Here is a 22,130-nt window from a genome sequence, read left to right as displayed (position 1 = left end):
TAAGGAGCAAATTTTGCCAATTGTAAAGGATATCTCCTCCCATGATACTAAAAACAATGAACAAACATTTTAATCAAATCTTACATACACATGATTTGAAGTTCTAATTATTTGCTTAAGCAACAAAAAACTCTACCACTCATACCAATAATTGGCATGCCAATAAAATAATTATTCTTATGAAAATATATATTATTTTTTATATTTAATTCCAATTTAAGTTAATATATACAATGAGTAAAATGTGAAAAGAAAAACTTACAAATACAAAATTATTTATATTTTGGATATTAGGGGAAAAAAAACAACGTCCTATACCGTAGACGGTGTCTCCTGCCTCTTACAAACTAGAAGATCAGATAGCCTCTCCCCAGTGAATCACTATCAAGACATTTATTTAATGCTATGACATATATTGTGTTAGATGTTTAATACTTTAATTTAATTAGCCTCAGGCTCCAGCTTCGCTCTCTCAACACAGTACAACTAATACAAAATACCATGACACAACAAAATGTGAAGTTAAGTTATTGAAATCTGAAAATTGTAAGGCTATAATGCTCTGATTAAATCTTCTTGTTCTTCACTGTGACACCTAGTTCACCTGCTACGATCACCGTTGTTGCCATGTCCAGAAACATTCCATGCTCTGCAACTCCAGCAAGTCGCAGGATTGCGTCACTTGCAGCCTTCAAATCTCCAATACTTCTCTTGAAATACAAATCCACGATGTAATTCCCATTATCAGTCACGAAGGGTTTTTCGTTTTCCCCAGAAGTTCTCAGCTTTGCCTCACAACCTGAATCCTCAAACATTTTTTGAAGCCTCGAAGCAGTGAATTTCCAGCAAAATGGTACGATTTCCACTGGCACGGCCAATCCGCTACCTCCCAGATACTTCACTTGTTTGGTCTCGTCGACGATGACGATGAATTTCTTACAAGCTCCCTCTATCATTTTCTCTCTCAGAAGCGACCCGCCTCGGCCTTTTACTAGATTCAAATCCGGGTCGACTTCGTCGGCGCCGTCGATGGCGAGGTCGACGATGGGGTGAGAGTCGAGATCTGATAGTGGGATTCCGACAGACACGGCTTGCTCTGAGTCATCTTCGATGTAGGTATTCCTATGATGTTCTCGAGCTTGCCCTGTTTTAAAAGCTCGCCGATTCGGGCCACCGCGTGCTTCCCTGTTGAGCCGGTTCCGAGACCCAGGACCATGCCGGACTCGACGTACTCGACGGCCTTGTAGGCGGCGATTTTCTTGAGCTCATCTTGGGTTAGAATCACAGGGGACGACGACGAAGACGGCGTAGGCGAAGAAGGAACCACAAGAGCTGTGTCAATGGCTGCCATTTGCGAACCTTGAATGATAAAACTTTCGAAGGCTAAAACACTAAAATGAGTCAGTCAATCTCAGGTAAGAATCAAATCAGGACAGAAACTTTAACGGGGAAGAAACAAAATCAGAGGAAAATGAAAGAAACCAGTAAGATATCAGGGAAAAATCCTGGGAAGATTCGAATAAAGACCGAGACTTCCACCAGAAACTGAGAATTTGGGTAATGCGGTTTAAGAGAAACAAAGAAACGAAAGGAACCCAAAAGAAAGAGACGAGAGAGAGAGAGAGAGATGAGGAAGAGTGACAGTTTAATCAAACAGAATGTGTGGTGGTGAGATGACGAAGAACGAGAAGTACGTGATAGAGTGATAAGATGAGATTGGATTGGATGGAGCGTGGAGGCGGAAGAAGCAGAGGAGGGTTTATAAAGAGAAGAAAAGAGAAGAGGGAAGAGAAAATGAAAGAAAGTTGGAAGATTTTGCATTGAAAGAGATTTGGGTTGGCACATTTTGCACGGTGCACAGTAGAGATTCGACGAAGGAACATAATCCTGCAACTTCGAAGTTTTATACGCCCTTGGAAAGCGATAATTTATCTATTCTATTTTCTATTTTCTTTTGATCTGACAATTTATCTATTCAATTGGGTGGTTTGCTTTTGCAATTCATCGTACATCATCAGTGACGGACCAGAAAATTTAGTTAGTGGGGTTAAATTTTAACCAAATATAAGTATTATCATTTTATAAAAATATAATTATAAATATTTATTTAATTAATAAAAAAATAACAATTACTAAAATTAATTATTAAAGAACTAGTATATTTTTATAATCAATATAATAAATGGGTTCAAACATTCTTTTTTTTTTTTGGTTAGGGGCAAAATGAAATTTTTTTAGAGGGTACCAGTGAATTTTTAAGGGAGTTATCTGTAATTTTCTTTAAATAAATGAAAATTTTATATAATATTTACTTTTTAGGTAAAAATCTGGGTTAACTCTGCCAGTTAAACTAGTAAATTGTTAAAATAATTTAATAAAATATTTTGTTTACTATTGGTTTGATTATGATTTTAATCATTAATCATTGAATTATTGTCTTAACTAATTCTGATCCAATTTCTTTGATAAACATGAGTTTTAAAAATACTAAGATTTAGACATAATGTAATTTTTAATTTCTGAGTTTTATTTCAATTATTGGTTTAATTCCTGAAATTTGATTATTTAGTAAAATTCAATTCTTGTAATTTATTGAGTTAAGTAATTATAAGGATTAAATTGTATTGAGTAGGAAAAAAAAAACTATAAGGATTAGATTGTTTACAATAAAAAAAACTGTAAAATATAAATTGTTGCAAGCTAAAGTTTAAGGAGTAAATTGATAATTAGAAAAAGTTCAAGAATAAAAGATTATATGTTTTTTTTAAATTATGATATGTAAAAATTAAATGTCAGAGATTTAGGATTTGGGGTTTACAATAATGGAAGAAAAATTCAGATACAAAAAATTACATATTTGACTTGCACTCAAAATTAAAAATAAAAATGAAAAAGAATTGTTGGCCCATTTCATTTGTTTTTATCCTATAGTATTTCTTTTGTCTCTTAGTATAAATTCCAAGTTTTTCAACTTTCTTTTTATTCCTGAATATAAATCCCAATAGGGCTTTGAATGGAAATGGGTGAGATTGGAATGATCTTGTCCCGTGTTTCATGGTAAAAAGTCATGGAATTTTCATATTGTGTCCCATCCCATTTCCATCTCAATCTCAAAATTATAAAGAGTAGAAGAGAAAGACGGAGAATTAAAAACTATAAGCAGCAAATTATATTTATTACGTTATTCATCTCTTCAAATTTTGAGTAATCAAACACGTTTTTTAATACTGCTTTATTGGCAAAATCAGCTTGGAGACTGTTGAATTGTGAAAATGATCTCTGAACTAATGTTTTAAAAGGCTTATATTTTCCTAATTCATCTTTTTTAGAAGCAAAAAAGGGTCCTCTTGTCTCTTAGAGTTGGTCGAGTCTACTTGTTGGAAGAGATTTATTGGCTGAAAAGCTTTGGTGGACAATTGGGAATGGTTAAAGATGCAAAGCTTGGAGAGATAAGTGGGTATGAGGTTTGGATAATGGAAAGCTACAGGTTAATTTTTCTAATGAAGATGAAATGAATAGACTTGTAGCAGATTTAATGGATGGTAATGGATTTGATTAATGAAGTGGAAAGAGACAAAATTTTGAGCATGCATTTTCTTTGTCTAGTTGTGAGGATAGAATTGTTTGGGATGATGCTAAAAATGGCATATATACTCTAAAGATGGGTTATAAATATGCAAGGGAAAAAAGAATTGTGGTTGTAAAAGATATCCCTCCCCGAGTATAATTAATAATGATATTTAGCATAAGATTTGGCAGCTTAATTGTATGCCTAAGATTAAGCATTCTCCTTGATAATTAATGACAGGTGCTTTACCTACTTGTAATGCTTTATGGAAAAGAAAATGCTTGAATGACTCTTTGAAAATTTGTGGTGATGACGAGGAAACTAGGAAACATGATTTTGTTATGTCATTGGGCTAAAACTGTCTAGTTTGATAGTCATCTTGAATGGAAAATTAAAAGATCCTTGATAAGTAACATTGAAGATTGGGTTTCTACTTGGCTTATGAATAGCTTTTACTTGCTGGTATATTTGAAAACTTTGATGTAAATTTGTGTTTGAAGGTAAAAATGTTGATCATATTGAGGTGAATATTTTGGTTAACAAACTTCTATGTGAAATTAATAATGTGCAGATTTTTAAATTTGTGAGAAAGGTTGAAGTAAATAAGAAAGTAAAGTTTTCTTAGTGTTTTTCTTGATAAAGGTAGGATTAAATTGAATTATAATGAGGCTTTTGATGAGATAAAAGGTTGTGGTGGTATTGGGATTGTTAGAAGAGATGATTTGGGTAATTTTGTGACAAGTATAAGTGTAAAAGTAGTAGGTTCTTCAGCTTTGATGATTGAAGCTTTAACTTTAAAAGGCTCTATTACTTACTAAAGGATTAGGAATTGTGAGTATATGTGTTGAAGGGAATTGTGAGATCTTATATAAGGTTGTTACTGATGATATGGTTGTTACTTGTGATTGCAAAAATACTGGTATTATCAATAATATTTGTTGCTTTATGGCTTTCTGTGAAAAATTGTTGTTTGTCTTTAGTTTGTAGGGATGGGAATAAAGCTGCGGATTTCTTATAGTGGATGCTAAAAAGGGAGATGCAACCAATGCAACCAATTGGTTTGGTATTGTCACCTCCATCTACCTTGTCTCGGATTATGCTTCTTGACAAGGTTAAAGCATTGAATATTGATTATACTAGTAGGAATGTATCTTTTGTAAAGAAAGGCATTGGTTGATAACTTTTATTGTGTTTTGTATTTCTATTGGTTTTTGTTGTTGGTTTTTTATTTTTGTTAAACTAGTTATTGTATTTTTTTTATTTTTTTTATGTGCTTTGGTGTGTTAGGTTATATGTATAGGTTTTTTTGAGTTTTTTTTTTGGCTTCAGTTATTAGTGTTTGTAATTATCTTTTTTTTGTGATCAATAAAATTGATTCTTTTTGTGGCAAAAAAAAACAAATTTTTTTAACAATAAATGATTTTTTTAAAAAAATAGCAATCAAAGATCACTAACCAAAATTTATATCAGTTAAAAATTAATTGTTATTAAAACTCAAATGGAAACTTGTTGATTTGAGTTAGATTTTTATTGACAAATATCCATTTAAATTTTAACAATAAATCATTCTAAATTAATGATAATATATTTGAGTTTTCATAATAATTAGTCATTAACTTATATAAATTTTAGTCGGTAATCTTTAATTGCTATTTCCCCCTTTAAGTACAAGGACGGACGTATTTGTTTCAAGTATCATCCTTTAACAATTTCATCAAAATATAAAATAATAAGAAATCTTGTAGACCTTAGAGTGAATATATTAACTTAATTATAAGTAAAAACATACTTGCTATAGGATTAAGGATTTCTTGTATAATAAAAAAATACTAAGATATAATTATATATATATAATTATAATTATAATGAATAAAATAAAAAAATAAAAAAATAATTTGGGTGAAAGGTTTCAATAATCTTTTATTTCTTACTTTTTTTAATTTTATTTATAAATCACTTCTAATATGTTTTATTATAATAAAAAATATTAAAATTTATCAAGTTTCACCTTTGCCCTCTAATAAGAACAAAAAAATTATTTGTAATAATTTATTTAACATTTAATAACAACATAAAAGTAAAAATAAATATAGAAAATAATAATGTTCTTTATAAATAAGATTTAAATTAATTTTCTCTCTCTACCCTATAAATAAGATTAAAAAGATATCTAAGTTTGTCCTAATATAATTGTGCCTAGCCTCTAAAATCAGTAATTCAAATGAGTCAGGCTCAATTCAGCTCGACTAACCAAACCTAACTTGAATATTAAAAAATATATTATTTTATGAAATTTAGTCTTAAATTTTTTAAAAATTTATTCTGAGGGGCTTAACATAGCCCTACATTTTTTTGTGACTCCATCGGTCCCGACATGACTAGAATGCGGACAGGCCAATCATGATAGAATTGTCGTGCACACACCTAGTAGCAATATAGATTTTCGGGTAATTAATGTATGTGTTTTTGGTCAAAAAAAAAAAATGTACGCGTTTAAAAATATCTCTTATAAAAAATCTAAGAGTTTTGAAACCATTTTTATTTTATTTTTTTAAAAAATTAATATATTATAAAACATATTTTGAAAATAAAAAATAATATAAAAAATATATTTTTATTTTTTTTGTTCTTTAAAAACAATAATATTTTTTAAAACACTTTTTAAAAATATGTTATTAAATATATTTTTTTCTAAAAATAGAAAACTGTTTTTAAAATAAATTACCAAACAAGCCCTAAATTACATATATCACACGTGATATTAACAAAATCACTCTTTGTCATGACATTTAATTGAAGACAACAATATAAAGATCATTTTAATTTTGTAAAAAAATTACAAGATACTCCCTTAGTTTAAAAATATAAAATATTTTTTAAGGAATTAGATATTTAAAAATATAAGACATTTTTAATATTTTGATGTGTAATCATTACCTTTTTTTTTTTCAAAGTGTCCCTATTAATAACTTTATATTTACTATAGGGTATTTAATAAGAGTAAATATGAAAAGATAGAGTTAGTTTAAAAGTAGGTAACTACTTTATTGAGGGGTGAGATTCGATTAAAAATGTCTTACATTTTTAAATAGAGGGAGTACATAAAATTATTGATAAAAAAATTAAATTTAAAATAAATGCCAAATATTATAGCATTAAATGAAAAATTTGTTCCTAAATTATAGGTCCAAAAATATTTAGATCCTAAACTTTTTTTTGGTGTAATGTTTTTTTTTAATTTTTGAAAACGGTATGATGTTGTCTCTATTGTAAATAAATGTCAACTCTAATGGTTAATTAAAAAAAACTAATGAACAAGAAAAGAAAATTATAGAAAATGATTAAGAATTTTTTTTATTTTCCATAATTATTTATCCATTGTGTGTAATTTTTGAATTTTCCTACAATTTTGTAATTATTTTAAAAAAATTAAATTTTTTTATAATTTTTTAATCAATTAATCATTAAAATAAACTTTTATTATAATTGGAGTGACATTACATCATTTTTAAAAATTAAAGAAGAAAATTATATGAAAAAATAAATTTTGGATCTGGATACTTCTAAATTTATATTTTTATGATGAAATTATCGTTTAACCCCGTTGCTTTTTTTTTTTGTTTTTTAACCCTGTATTCTAATTCTGATGCGCGTAAGACAGGGTAGCTTTTCTTTCTTCGGAAGCGACATATTTGATAGATAAAGACATATTTGATATTCCAAGAAAAGAAGTTCTCAACTTGCTTTCTTCTTCGTTTTCAACCCCACGTTCAATATTCTATATTCAATATCTTTAAAAAGTCTTCCTTTAATTTTTCTATTCGAAATTCTCTTTTAAGACACTGACTCTAATACAGCAAAGAAGAAATTTTTAGATTGACTCGGTCCGCCAAATCATTCATAATCTATTTAACAAAATTATATTAATTTAATTAAATAAAATTTTATATGTCTTTATTTTAATGACTTTATTTTTATAATAAAATATCTATTTAATTTTTTATCTTTTCTCTCAAAATTAATTTATATTTAATATTATTTAAATGTCATGTTTTTATGGAACAAACTATAAATGATACGGTGTATCTAGTTCATATACAAATTTCTATGCAACAAACGCATGTGAGATATTAAATAATTTGGTTAATAATTTATAATTGATCAGAAGTTCCGAAATTACACATTTAGGTTCCATTCCAACTAGCTTCATGCCGAGTTGCTTTATTTTTTCGCCAATTGACGTGTTTATCTCATGTTCTTTTCAGTTTCAATCACATTCATCAATTTTTTTATAATAACATAAACACATATTTATTACAATTAGATCAATTAAAGTAGTCATTTCTTAACTATAATAGTGACTAATATTTAGTATTTGCACTTAATTGATTAATAAATTTGCAGAAAGAAAGTAACCATTTTTTATTTTATTTTAATTAATAGACTGTTCAAAATAGTTATTTTCTAAGGCATAATAATTACTACGGGCAAACACGTTGTTTCTTCAAAAATTAAAATGTTAGACAAATTTTTAGAAATTAAATACTCTCTTCGTTTGAAAATATAAGGTATTTTTAACTAAATTTCACCCCCAATAACGTAGTTACCTATTTTCAAACTAACTCTATCTTTTTATATTTATCTCTATTAAATATCCTATAATAAATATAAAGTCATTTATCAATATGGACACTTTTAAAAAAAGACAATGATTACATATCAAAAGACTAAAAATGCCTTATATTTTTAAACATTTAACTCCTCAAAAAATATTTTATATTTTTGAACAGGAGGAGTAATAATTATCACATTTTTTAGTATTGAATTATTATTTATATATATTTCTTGAGTTTTTTTTTCCATTATCCCTTGTCATATTTTAAGGATCCATCTTCGGCTTGCTAAGCACCGACATGTTCATCACCCAGGAAAAAATATGGGCCATCTAGATTTAATCTTGATGGCCCAAATTTGGATGGCCCAAACTTTTTAATTTTAATTTTAATTTTATATTTATAAAAATAAAAATTTATAAAAGTTTTTGATAAATATATTCATCATTAATTTGAACAGTACTGGTTTAATTTAAATAATTCAATTTAATGTTATAATTTTTATAAACTAACTATTTAGATGTATTTTGAACAATTCAAATTCAATATTAAATTTTTATCTGCAAGGTCTAAATTTAAATTTTTCATTTTTTATTTTAATTTTATATTTATTGAAATAAAAAATTATTAAAAAATTTAATATTAAATTTATGTTGTTCAGAGTATATCTAGATATTCAGTTTATGAAAATTATAATATTAAATTGAACCACTCAGAGCCCTATATTGAATCGGTACTATCTAGATTCATGATAAATATATTTATCAAAAAATTTATAAATTTTATTTTTATAAATTATAGAATTAAAATTGAACTTGAAATTGAAATAATTTAGACTATCTAAATTAAAAATTTAAGTAGCCCAAATTTTTTTTGAGTGATAAGCACCCTAGGAACCCCATATTTTAGCCACTTGCTCCCCTTCTCCATTTTTGAGCTGTAGGATCGTGCAAGGAATCAGCTGCCTTGACTTTTAAATTTCTAGCATCATCACCTCCTTCAGATCTTCAACATCGTCTCCTTCAAATTTCGAGCATTGGCTCTACCCTCCTCTGTCGACCTTTGCACTGTTCTCTCTTCTCTCCATTACTGTGTTCTTCTTCAATAGTGTGATTCAGCCATGGAAGCAACTCCTTGTAATCAGGCAAGAGATCAGTTGTAGAAGCCGCTCCTCCTACCTGTGGATTTGGGTCGTCGGAGCCAAGCCATTGAAGGTGCTCCTCCTTACAATCATCCGTCGAACATCGTCCTCCATTGAATGTCCCCAACCTTGCTGTCATCCCTAACCTTAATGGTGTCGCTAATCATCATCTCAGTAAAATTGATGATTATTTATGCTTGATTTTTGTGGATTGGATCTGTAAAACTGATGAGAGATGATGAAAGAGACAAGGCTATTGGAAGAAAAGGGTAACAATATTGTCTTTTATTATTTTTAATATTTTGTTAAGTAAAAATTGTTTTAAGATTCCATCATATTTTTCCAATCCACCAAACATGATTCTCTTAACATTTTCCAATTCAATTTCTAATTCCATTTCTAAATCATTTTTCAATTTCATTTCTTTTGAAATGCTTCAAATCAACCAAACGAGCCCTAATTAGTGCTCAAGATTTTCCATTATTTGAGTATTTTCATAATTAAAATTAAATATAAATTCTTTCAATGCCCCCTTTTTTTTTGTTTTAGTTGGGCTTTGATCTCAAAGAAATTATAATCATAATGTAAACATATTGTATATTACTCTTCATTGTTAATTGAATATTTAATTAACCAAAACAACATTACCAAATCCAAAGAAAGATAATACTCCCTCATTCCCAAATTATAAGATACTTTTAAATAAAATCTCACATATCAATAAATTTTATTAAATAAATTTAACAACCTTATCTTTCCAAAATAAAAATATGAACTTTCAAAAAGGGCCATCATTTAATATATTGAAAAAAAAGGGGTGAAAATTAATTATAAAGAGAGAAAAGAAAACATTAAATTATTGCATTTAATGAAACATTAATCTACCCAAAGTGTCTTATATTTTAGGATGTAAAAACTCTTTTAAAAGTGTCCTATAATTTGAAATGAAGAGAGTATAACATACTTTAAAAAAAGAAAAAAAAATGACACACACTCCCTAAATTGGAAATACCAAACAATCGGTAGGCATTGGTTCAAATGAAAAAAAATTGTGACCTCTTGATAAGTATAGGGAATTATGGTCGAATAATCCATACTAATATGAAAAAGAACATATTTAAGAGAGCTACATTTAATTAGGTTTGACAATAATTAAAGGGAAATTGCATTCAAGTCCCATAGAAAAAAATTTATTACCGAAAGATCTCATAATTTTACAAAATACTCTCAAGTCCCAAATCTAGTGCATTGACAATTTGACTAAGGACATTGACAATTGGGCAACTATTATTTACAACTTGTAAAAGAAAATGATAACTTGTAATAGTAAGTTATAAATGGTTGTTGCCCAATTGTTAATGCCCTTAATCAAGTTTTCAATGTGCAAGATTTGGGATGAGAGTATTTTATGAAATTTATGAGACCTTTCAGTAATAAACTTCCCTGTATGAGACCTGAATGTAATTTTTCCTTAATTAAATCTAGTCCAATAATATTAAATATCAAATGGATAGATGTGCATGTGTGCATGTGTAAGAAATACCAAACACATCTCATGCATATGTGTTTATGCTAAAATATGAAACATCGCTCGATAAGTCACAAAGCTATTTAAACTGAGTGATTGAAGAGTCAGGCCCAATTGAAGAAAGGGGTCTGCCTCGAGCTCAACAGAAGGCCACGATAAGATGAACATGCTGAAATCTTGCCAATTGCAAACATTAGACTATTGGCACATCAAGACACAATCCCAAATGATTTTAGAATCCACGAACATTGTGCCCAGGTATTTCAATAAGACAAGCTGAATGCCAAAATGGAGAACACTAAATAAAGACCATGCCCTGAGTCTCACGGGATCCCTAATTCTTCAGCAGAACGTTCTAGGTCTTGAAGGAGAGGCTACCATTACTCTGACACTATAAATATGATATGAAAATATAGAAGAAAGATAATCAACACTTAACAAAGACTCACATTCCACACTCATATCTCTTTAGTTTTAGCAGTTGGTTTTTACCTTCAATTAGACTTGTAATCTTTTCACATTTTAACAAAAACCAAAAATACTTGTTCTATTAAGTTTTGCGTATCTTTTACATTTGAGTGAACTGTAGTAAGGGAGCTCAGGACCTTTTTGTTATCAATGAAAATTTAACATCTCTGGCACGCCTGATTATTTGTTGTTCACCATGAACAATTTTTGACACACCTGGTAGGACTTGTGTAACAAAAATGGTAAGGACGAGAATGGACAAAAGGACTGATAAAACAGGTGCTGGTTCTCACAAACCAGAAGGGACCTTTGCACATGCAGGGTCAGAACACTTGATACCTGATGCCGAGGTGATGTCAATAGGAAGCAGCAGTACAAGCCTTGGTTTAAAACCAGGAAGTGGACAAACAAGCCCATCGATCATATCCAATAGTCCTGTGGCAAAAGTACTACAAGGAATTCAAGACCGAATGGATAAGCAGCTGAAAGAGACCAATAGTTCTTTGCTCTATCCCTGGAAACATCAGAATGTAAGGATAAAGAATGACAATAAATCATGATGCAGGCTTTGTAGGATGGCATAAAGAACTTAGCCACATCATTGAGAAGCACTCCTCTAGAAGCAAGCTCAAATCTAGGGCTGCATGGAGGGCAACAAGTAGGAATTAATGCAGGCGCTAGCTATCAGGGCGCCCACTTATAAGGGCTTACCCTGACCCCTATATTTTTGCTAACAATAATCCTTTAGATAATCTTTCATATTATTTACAAGAGCCCGGCACGAGCAACCCAGGGGCATGGCAATAGTCCTGAAGCATTAGAATGAGCCTCTTAACTAATTGGTGAGCATAGAGGCCTTAAGGGATGCTATCCAGGATATATACAGACTAAGGCTAAGGCCAATTTGCCAACCCACTTTCTCAAAGCCATATTTGGAGCACATAGACAGGGACAACCCATACCCTCGAGGATATAGGATCTTAGACTTCACTCTATTCTCAGGAGACAAAAGCTATCCACCTTGGAGCACATTGAGAGGTTCACAATTCAATGTGGGAGAATTCCAACTATGAGAACTTCACCAACTTAAAGTTGAGGTTATTCCCAAACACTCTCACAGGCCCGCATTCACATGATATACTTCACTGTGCCATAACTCAATCATCAACTAGATGGAGATAGGGCAAAAGTTTCATGTACAATTTTATAACGCAGAGTCAGAGGTCAACATAGTATAACTTTGCAAGCTCATCTAACAGGCTGGAGAGATAGCGGACTAATACTTCGTGAGGTTTAAATGATTGAGGAGCAGGTGCCATGTGCCACTTTTAAAAACTAAATTCATCAAGCTGGCTCAAGCAAGATTGGATATAGAGCTCTGAAAGAAGTTTCAAGGGATAGAGTTTTGAGATTTCTACGAGCTCGCAGCTAAGGTATGGGATACGAGGAGTTACTAAAAGAAGAGGATCATCATCAGCAGACTATGACAGGAACCTATTTTGGTGACCTTGATGTAGCAGTGGCAGAATTAAAAAATGTAAGCAACTACACATGCCCAGCCTTAATAAGGAAGGCCAGGGAGACTCCTAAAAGGTTGAACGCAATAGAGTACACCTTTAATACCACTAAAACAGAAGAGATCTTTGATTTCCCACTCAAGGAAAACTTTATCTCACTACCCGCTGATCACAAGATCCCTTCAAAAGAGGAGTAGAGAGGGAAGAAGTACTGTAAGTACCATCACTCATGGAGTCATAGTACTAAGTCCTGTTGGGGCTTCAAGAACATCATCTAGGATTGGATCAATAAGGTAAGTCTCAAATTCTATAAAGAGGAATCCATAGTCATGTATGAAGATTTGTTTCCACCATTTGCCATAGTAAACATGGTAGAGATAAACTCCAATAGATGATAAACCATGAGAAATGATGGTAGGCAAAGAGATGGGAGGCCCTGGAATGTTTGGAATAGGGAAGACATAGCTCAAGAGAGCTCCAAAATAATATGGATTGCTTGGAGGAACCTATGAGCTGATTCAACAAGAATAAATCTTCAAGATGGAACATTAGCCCGAAAGGGAAAAGAGTAAGGAGCCCAGACAGGTCTAAAGTAGTTTGGGACTTCTTGGGAGAAGCCACGGGCAGCTTAAAAATTGATAACTAGCAGCCTATAAAGCAGGACAACAAACAACCTCAAGATGGGATATTGGCCTGAGGGGATTATTGATGATAGAACCAAATAGATCTAAAGTGGTCTAGGACTATCTGGGGGAGCCATCTAGTAAATTCAACTATTTCGTCAAGTACTTAGCACCATCAAGAGGAGGTAAACCTTTCACATGGGCACTAATAGGCTAGAACGTAGGCCCTAATAGTTTGCTATTAACATTATCAGAGAGCATATCAGAGCCTCCTTCAAAAGCAAAAGTCACTAAGAGCTCGAGCAAGTTCATTACACCACTTGATAATGTGCTGCCTCTAAAATGGAGAGTTGTGAGGCATAAAAAGTTCCTAGCTACCTTAACTAAAACTCAAAAATGATGTCTTTAGTGAAAGCGGGCTACACAGAGATATCTCAAGTAGCAGAATATTGAGACACAAGAAGGCCCTTATGTATAAGAAGCTAATAAATTCAAAAGGAAGTCCACAAAGGATCAGTACGAGGGGAGTGAGAACAAAATCAGTATAGTAGGACCATTCACATTGGGGAGATATCTTTTAATCTGTACTGCATGGTTTCATTAATGCTCCCTTCCTAGTTCTAGTCTACCACTAGTAGGACTTAAGACCAATATGAGCAGAACTCCTCAAGGCTAATGTACGTAGCTCGTACCAATATTGCTTAATGAAACCTAAGGGATGAAGAGTATGAACCAATAAAGACACATACACAGAAAGAGAAGGATGCAGAGCCTGTCTTTTAGGTCACCTTACAAGCTATAATAGGAAAGCCAAAACAGGCTGTCTTAGAAAAACTAAGTATTAAGATGACCCAACACCTAAAGCCCTTATACATTAAAGCACACTTCGATAGGAAGCTGATGACTAGGATTTTAGTGGATAATGGCTCGGCAATAAATATACTGCCAACCTGTATGATGCTTAAAATAGAGCGAGAGGAGCGAGACCTAATGCCAACCGAAGTGTCTATAGTAGGATTTACTAGGATCGCTTCTAAGGTCCTTGGTGTATTACCATATAAGGTTGATGTCGAGACCAAATCCTCTTTGACAGCCTTTTTCATGATTAGCACAACAGCACAGTATCAAGCCTTTCTAGGTTGGGACTGGATCCATGCCAATGAGTACATACCTTCCTCACTACACTAAATGCTTCTCATATAGAAAGGGGAAGAGGTAGAAGTAGTTGAGTTGAAGATAAACTATTCACAACAATCACTGACTTTATAGATGCAAGGTATTACGATGCTGATATAGGCCTGTTCACATTTCAAAGGGTATAAGAGGATCCTAACAGAATCCTTTCGTGTAAAACAACAATGAGTGCTATAATACCTTTAGCATCACAGAGGTGCGAACCCATCATAGAATTAATGGATGATTAAGTCAGACAACAAAAAGGCTGTAGTAGTCGCGACCATCTAAAAATTATGGTTGCATAACATGCAAGAGAGACTGAAAGACTATGGACTTGAAACTTGTGGGATCGAGGTCGTGTATGAAGGTAAAACCCAAAGAGTAATGAAACTACACAAGCTAGGCCCTACATCTCTGAAGTTTAAAGATATAGCCTCAGAGGTACAGGATCCACTGGAAGAAGTAAACCTTAGGTCCTTGAATCACCTTCATCAGCTCACTAGTAGATGAAGAACTAAAAAATGCTATTAAGCAAGTACTATAGGAATTTAAGGATTGCTTCGCATGGGATTATGATGAAATATCGGGCTTGGCAAGACAACTAGTTAAACACAGGCTTCCTATAAAGCCAAACTATAGACCATATCAATAGCCTACCAGGAGAATGTCAATAAAAGTGGAGCTACAAGTAAAGGAAGAGATCAAACTCCTCCTATGAGCCAGATTTATACGGCCTTGCAGGTATGCTCTGTGGCTTTCAAATATAGTCCCAGTAATTAAGAAGAATGAAAAGCTGAGTTTGTGTAGATTTTTGAAACATAAATTCAGTAACGCCTAATGACGTGTATGTAATGCCTATTGCAGACAAGTTGATAGATGATGAGGCAGGAATGCATTATTATCATTTATGGATTATTTCTCAAGATATAATCAAATATTTATCATGAAAAAGGACATTTGCAAAACTACTTTTAGGTGCCTGGGCTCTATCAAAATAATTAATTAAATGGGTAGTCATGCCATTCAGTCTTAAAAATGCCGGGGCTATTTATTAGTGGGCTATGAATGTCATCTTCCATGATATGATAGAAAAATATCTAGAGCTATACATAGATGATATAATGATCAAATTGAAAAAAACACACGATCATATTGAGCATTTAAGGATGAGTTTCCTCCAAATGAGGGAAGTAGGCCTTAAACTAAATCCGCTTAAGTATGCTTTTAGTGTAACTGCACGTAATTTCCTTGAATTCCTAGTCCACAATAGGGGAATTGAAGTAGATCAGAACAAAGCACAGGCTCTGGAAGCAAAGGTGCCAAGCAATAAGAAAGAGCTTCAAAGGTTTTTAGGCTAAGTCAATTATCTCAACTATTTAATTTTTTACTTGGCAGGAAAGACCAAAGAGTTTTTTGAGCTTTAAAACTTAAAGATGTTGAGGGATTCACCTGGACTAGATACCATTAGGCGACCTTTGACAAAATTAAAGAACACTTAATGAGGCCGTCGGTCATAGTAGTCCTGAGGGAGAACACCCCATGTTTATTGTATTTAGTTTCCACCGCCACGTCTATATGTATGTTAGCCTAAAATGTTGATGGGGGACATGAGCAGGCAATCTATTATTTAATTAAGTGTCTGACTCCTATAGAGACCAGATACTCAAATGTGGAGATAGCGTGTTTAGCGCTGTATTATGCTTGTACCAAATTAAGTCATTATATAATAAACACAGTTGTATGCATGGTTTTGCATTCTAATTTAATTAAATACATGATTAATCAGCTAATGATGTCAGGCCGTATAGGAAAATGGAGCTTGGCCTTGGCAGAATTCTCATTAATATTCTTGTCCCAAAAATCAGTAAAGGACCAGGCATTAGTAGATTTCTTGGTTGATCACCCCTCAGTTAGGCTCCTTAAAGATGAAAGAGAACTACCTGTGTTCTCAGTAGATTCAGGGCTCTGGGTACTTAAGTTTGATGGGTCTAGCACTGAATAAGCATCTGGGGCCGGAATAGTAATAACTTCTCTTAGAGGGGTACAAAACCATCTTATCTCTACAATTAGATTTTGATGCATTAACAACCAAGTTGAATATGAAGCACTACTCGCAGGGCTCGAAATACTTCAAGAAATGAAGGTCTGTGATATAGTCATAGAAGGGGATTCTTAATTAGTCATTAAACAATTAACTGGTGAGTACAAGTGTACGAGCCTAGCTCTAGTAATGTATTACACTGGGGCTTCTCAAGTCTTAGAAGAGTTTGACACTATAACATTAACACACGTTCCCCGAGCTTAAAATTGGGAGGCCAATGAATTAGCCTAAATAGGATTAGGGCAAGGCTATCACCCGAACTCAGCAAAAAGATAATTGTGGTGGAATAAAAAGAACATCCCTCGGTCTCTAAATGTGGTTTGACAGTACAGTGTGGTGTAGTCTTGCAAGAGTTATCTCAAGATTAGTGGGATGGTTTTAAAAGTTATCTATAAAATTCCAGCTAATGATATCCTTATAGAACAAGGATATGTGCCTAACACTTCATTTTAATTAAAGATGAGTTATATAGAAAGGCCCTCAATGGGTTATTACTTAGGTGCTTAGTCTTCACTGAGTACATGTTGGTCTTAAGACAGGTATATGAAGGAGTGTATGGGGCCTATTAGTTAGGGCTAAATATACAATGGCTGGTTCAAATGCATGGATACTATTGGCCATGCTAGACTCAATGGTAAAAGACTGCATCGAAAATGCTAAAAGATGCAGGAAATGCCAGACTCATGGGGCCAACATAATAGGTACCAGAATCGAACATGCATTCGAAGATAGGCTATGGACGTAATAGAGAAGATCTATTCAGCTTTATCCAAGGGCTACTTATTCATCTTAATGGTTGCAGATTATTTCACAAAATGGGTAAAGATTGTCCCTATAAAGAAAGTGGAACAAGATGATGTCATTAACTTTATACGTAAGCAAATTATGTTTCAATTCAGTATTCCTCAAATGATCACAATGGACTAAGTGACCATGTTCACTGGAAGCCATTTCAAAGCCTTTGCCAAGAAAAGTGGGATCAAATTATTAACATCCTCACCATATTACCCTTAGGAAAATGGGTAGGCTAAAGCTTCTAATAAAATAATCCTTGAAATTCTAAAAAAGACAATTAAGGAGAACCCTAGGGAATGGCACGTGTGACTTCATGAGACATTATGGACATATCGAATGTCAAAGAGAGAGGCCACGAGCATGAGCATGTATGTGTTGACATACGAGCATGAGGCCATATTACATATGGAAATAGCAGTCCCTTCTTTACGCATTATGAATAGTTTAGAAAGATCTTCCAAGGATTATAATGAAGTTATGATGAATGAGTTAATTCAATTGGATGAAATACATTTACAAGTATTAGATTATATGATCGCCTAGAAGAAAGAGGTTTCCAGAATATATAATAAAAGAATAAAGAAGAAATAGTTTTAGACGGGTGAGCTCGTATGAAAACTTGTGTTGGCACCTGGTTCTAAGGATCAGATGCTAGGTAAATTTTTATCTAATTGGGAACAACCATTCAAAGTTAGTGAAGTACTCAAAGGGAACACGTATTAGTTATCGAGCCTCAATAGGACTCCGCATAGATAGGCTATAAATGGAAAATACTTAAAGAAATATTGACCTTCATAATAACAACTTATCAAGCTCTGAAACACAAAGAAGTAAAAGACTTAAGGCCTAGAATGGCCTCAGGATGAAACAAAACAAACAGTAAAAAGGAAAAGAATGTTGTCCTTTTATTCATAAAGAATTATAGTACAAGGGACAAATAATACAAATCAATTAATAAAAGAATAAAAAATATATATGTTTACTGTTTACAATGGGCTTGAAAGACCTCCCATGTAGATAGAGTTGCGTCCAGCTCAATAAATAGGGATTGATGTTAATTAAGGACCGTCTTGAATTCTAGCATTGAATGAAGCTTCTCATCTGAGATGGCCTGTGCATTGCCCAAGGCCTTATTAGCTACCTCTAGCTCGGACTTCGTAGTACCCTGTTTAACCTGTGCTAACTCCTCTTTAACAGCTACTAGTTGACACCTCAAGTCAGCTACCTTAGTCCACAAAGCATAGAGATGATCCACACAGGGAGCGATCTCTTGGACCCAATTATTGGCAGTAGTTATTTGGGCTTTGGCATCAAGGTACTCATCCTTGACAGACCAGTTATTTGTTAGGTAGTCTAATAAGAGTGAGAGCTTCATGCAACAATGATTGATGATGCCATAACATGCTAGAACTTGGGCACGGGGAATGCCAGCTCAGGCATAGGAACTACTTTCTCTATAGCCTCAATGGCTTGAATAATCTCTCTATAGTTTTGCTTGAAAATCAAGAGTGGATCTTGGCTGAGTTGAAACTGAATGAATCTTCAATCATCAAACACCACGTCCATTTTAGGAACGCGAATATGGACTAGAAGGGTGTCAGTGGGGACGACCTCTATTGAAGCAAGCTAAAAAGAGAAAAGGCAAGTTAGTGACAATATTAGAAAGAAAATAGACAGGAGAAAAGAGCGTAATAAATTGTTACCTAACTCGAGTCCACGAGTGCTTTATCTTTGGCTGTGGATTAGAGGTACGGGCGGATCATGCAACTGATCGCAAGGCCTTCTTCACATGGCCTACAGGTATAATGGCTCAGTCTAGCCCCATGCTGAGGCACCTTGAGTGGAGGCCAAAATGACTATCATGTTCTCTAAAATTATAGTGCTAGTAGTTGTGGGACCAATGACAAGTACTACTTGAGGTCCCTCCATGGGCCTTTTAGATCCCCCAGTCTTGATGGATCTTGCTGAGCTAATAAGGGGAACCACCTCTGGGGCCTTGGTAGTAGCAGTCTCTTAAACTTCATTAGCCCCTAACCCTGAGTCATCATATAGGGCTACAGTAGAAATACCCTCTTGGTCAGTAGTAGCCTTAAGACCTTTTAGGTCACTAGTACCATTTATGACCGTAGTAAGCATGGCCTTAGCGACAACCACAGGATCTCTTCTATTCTCCACCACCTCATGAGCCACCTCACGAGAAATCTCTATAGTGTCCTCAGGGACTATATCAGGAATTGTAGTAGAGGTGACCCCTTGAAAATATAGAGTTGTTGCAGGAATGGTAGAAGTAATAGAAATGACCACTTGAAGATCTGGTGTCGGCTCAGGTATGGTAATAGAGGTAACCACCTGAGGGTCTGGAGTTTGATCTTCTACCCCTCCACGATGAAGGGGACCTATTTTGCCTTCATTAGAGTTAGCTAATAGAATTATAGTTTGTGGGCACTTATGCGTGTGCTTTCCCTTCTGAGGAGTAGGTCTGACTGGAAAAGGTATATAGAAAGGTTGATCAGTAAGAGGGGGTGTTGTCTTCTTTCTCCTCTTAAAATTAGGTGAAGAAGATAGAGCCCACTTCCTCTTATCAGGTCTATATCCTTTGTTCGAGCATTTTAAAGGGTGACTCTTTTTAGCCCCGGGCTTCTTTAAGACTAAGACGTGAGAGGATGCATCATCTTTCTCAATCTCTTAAACAATAGTCCTCAACAAAGGGGCTGTCTAGGTCTCTGAAGTAGTAGGAGCATTGATGTTTCCCCTAAAAAAATTCATCACTGTGTGCAATTGTGTCCAATCATGACCTATAAGAGATTCAAAACAAGTCAAAATATGTCAAAAAGTGAAAAAGAGTGAACATAGAAACAATACTTACTAGTATAGCTCTTTATTATACGCATAAAGCATTGGGGCCACCACTTATTACAACGGAGGCAGGCATCCCTATCTACAAGCTCTACTTTGCATTACTTTTGGGTAGTGTGTGAAAGAGCTATTTGGTCAATGGTCTCTCGGTCCAACAGCTCCATGCTGAGTTGAGGAGGCAGCCCCTGAGGGATATATTAGCTCAACCCAAATTGGCCTGCCACTAATTGGGGGTGATATAACTCTAAATAAACCTTTAGGGATTTAGAAAATGAGCCAGTATATGGCAACCACATCTTTTTGGGAGTGGTAGTTAAGAGGAAAAACTCATCCCTTAGCAATAATTTGAGCTCGTTCTTTTAGTCTACCAAGTATCTATACTAGGTAAGAAGGAAATGATTCAGAATATTGAAAGGCTTCACGGTCCTTCACAAGAATTAGCTCTGCTGATAGAAGAACTCAAAGAAGTTCTTTGACTCAACCAGAGGATGACTACCTAATAAGCAAGTGAAGGGATGATTAGTATGGGAATCCTCAGGGAAAGGTTCCCGGTGGAGCAGAGGAAAGTATACGATCATCCATAGCTTCAGGAACTAGATAGGCCCATGGAAGTTGCTGAAGGGCTTCTTCACCAAGGTCTCCCTCATGCTGTCATATAGATGTCATAAAAACATGGACCCTAAGGCTACTTGATTGCTGCAAAGAAATGATTAAGTGATCTGTAGGTAGAGTTGCAAGCTTTCCTCTCTTAGGTGCCAGATCCATTGGCTTAGCAAGATCTAAATGAAGACCAGATGCGCCGTAGGGGTGATAGGCTCGTCGGCTAATTTCTCAGATAACAGCTTCATAATTTTTATATAGATGCCAGCACCCTAATCTTGTTCTCTAAGTCAGCAAAGAGGGTGACATAGGAGTCGTGCTTCTTGAGGATAGTATAAAATTTATCTTCCTGGTAATCAGCAGCCCTAAAAACATGAAGATATCCCATAATATGATGGATATGGGACTCAGCTTGAGAATAAAGGTGTTATAGCCTGGAACCCAAAAACTTAGAAGGGCCATTAGCAAGTTGATTGGAATGTCAACGTCAGTCAAGAAAAGTTGAATAAGGTCGTAAAGACCCATCTCTTTCCACTATTGCTGGTGGGTTCGCTTTAAACGTTTCATCCAGTTAGTCTAAGTGTGAGGAGACCAGGGCCAATTCTGAAGCTTTTATCAAGATAACTTGGGAAGGGTGAGGTCATCTAGGCTAGAATTAGGTTGCAAATTGAGGTTAGTGGCCATAGATTTGGCTAGGTAGGAGCAATCACTTCAGATAGGTCGAGAGAGATGGTCAGATACCCGACATTACTCTTGGTAGAGATTTGAAAACTCTAGGGAAAAGTACTAAAAAAAATGAACAGTCAGTATTTTTATCCCTAATAAAAAAGAAGGGCCAAATAAAAAGTGAAGAGCTTACCAGAAGGTGAAGGAATCATGAAATGAGAAATCCTCTTATAATGGAAATAAAGAGATATCAAAATGAGAACCTAATCCAAAGTAGATACGAGTTTTAACAATCAGATATATACCATCATCAGTCCTCCCAGTAAAGTGATAGGATTCTGGATGTGGCTAGGGAATCAGGAAGACTTCCAATGGAAGTAGTAGATAGAGCAGTAGTAGAGGGTGGTAGCAATAGTAGAGGTGGTGGTAGCAGTAGAAGAAGCTACTTGTGAGCAAGGGGGAGATTAGAGCAAGGGAT

At 33.9% G+C, this 22,130-nt stretch overlaps 1 pseudogene; it reads right to left on the bottom strand.

Moving 5' to 3' along the window:
- Window positions 1-238: 238 nt before the first annotated feature.
- On the bottom strand, window positions 239-1,781 carry LOC129311650 (probable ribose-5-phosphate isomerase 2; annotated as a pseudogene).
- Between the last annotated feature and the right edge of the window lie 20,349 nt (window positions 1,782-22,130).

Source organism: Prosopis cineraria, unplaced genomic scaffold, assembly GCF_029017545.1.
Source record: "Prosopis cineraria cultivar Desert tree isolate PC_DT_omini unplaced genomic scaffold, ASM2901754v1 PC5, whole genome shotgun sequence".
Taxonomy (NCBI): Eukaryota; Viridiplantae; Streptophyta; class Magnoliopsida; order Fabales; family Fabaceae; genus Prosopis; species Prosopis cineraria.
This window is presented reverse-complemented; position numbering and strand designations above follow the sequence as displayed.